The sequence below is a fragment of the Terrapene carolina genome, unplaced genomic scaffold (genome assembly GCF_002925995.2).
Source record: "Terrapene carolina triunguis isolate 2854851 unplaced genomic scaffold, T_m_triunguis-2.0 Scaffold28067, whole genome shotgun sequence".
Taxonomy (NCBI): Eukaryota; Metazoa; Chordata; order Testudines; family Emydidae; genus Terrapene; species Terrapene triunguis.
In genome coordinates this window covers 1-1,438 of record NW_020692418.1, presented here as the reverse complement: position 1 = coordinate 1,438, position 1,438 = coordinate 1, and positions in this window count along the sequence as shown.

Here is a 1,438-nt window from a genome sequence, read left to right as displayed (position 1 = left end):
TCTATCTATCTATCTATCTATCTATCTATCGATCTATCTATCTATCGTTCTTTTATATAATAACGTTCATACTTTATAAACTGGGTGCAAAGACAGGTGTTTCTGGTGTGTAGGAAAGGTTATACTTACCCTGAATTTTTGCGTCGTTCTATTACAGAAGAAAGGAATATGTTTGCCCTGTGCACTTGGGGTGAGGTTCCCTTGCTATGTTTGCAATACATTTTTATTCATTTTGTATAGCAAAGGATTTTTCACCATTTAAAATCCTGGGGCTCCTGCTTCTAGCCCGTTTCAGGCCTGCGCTATGCCAGTGTAGACAGCTAAAATTCCAATCTGAAGTGACTACACCATCAGTGAGACAGAGAAGGAGAATTCGAATTTCCCCAAAGATTCGGAGAATTAATAGCTCTCCACCTGCAAAACCCGCTTCCCCTTTTTGTATTAGCCCCTGCTGCATTGTGTTACTGTGCATCCCAGTGTGTGCGTGTGTTTCCCCCGGGCGCAGTAATAGGTGGCGGTGTCCGCAGCTGTCAGCGCACGCAGCTGCAGGGAGAACTGGCTCTTGGGAGCCTCTTGGCTGATGATCAGTCAGCTCTGCAGAGCCACGGCGTAGTTCGTGGGCCAGCTGCCGGCTGAATGCCAGATGTTCCCCATCAACGCCTGCCCTCCCCCCGCCAGACGCCGGATCCAGTTCCAGCCCGATCCGACGTTAGACAGCGAGCTCCCGTAGAGGGTGCAGGTGAGCGTGATGGGCTCCCAGTTTGCTGAAAGGGCCAAAGCCTCCCTGGTGTAAATCCGGAGTAACTTGAGGCTAGTGAAAGCAGTTGCAGTGACTTTACACTAGCGGAGGATTTGGCCCCAGGAGAAATTCGCTCCATCCATTGGGTCAGATGCGAACCCCAATGCGCTTGTCCCCTTTACACTGACAGATGCTGTCCTGTGAGTTGGATACAGAGACAGGCCCCGGGAGAGCCAACTTGCCAGGGCTCCGAGGGGAGAGCGACTCAGAACAGGACTCACTCCAGATTGGAGTTCAAAGATGAAGCGAGGGGTCTCTGCACCGCAGGCCCAGCGGGGCTCTGGGCAGGACGGGGCGACACATTGCCTGGGAATGGAAGGTTTATAACTGACAGGAGGTTTGTGTTAGGCCTGGTCTACACTAGGCGTTTCTGTCGAATTTAGCACCATTACATCGAATTAATCCTGCACCCGTCCACACCACGAAGCTATTTAGTTCGACATAGAGGTCTCTTAAATTCAATTTCTGTACTCCTCCCCAACGAGGGGAGTAGCGCTAAATTCGACATGGCCATGTCGAATTAGGCTAGGTGTGGATGGAAATCGATGCTAATAGCTCCGGGAGCTATCCCACAGTGCACCACTCTGTTGATGCTCTGGACAGCAGTCCGAGCTCGGATGCTCTGACCAGCCACACAGG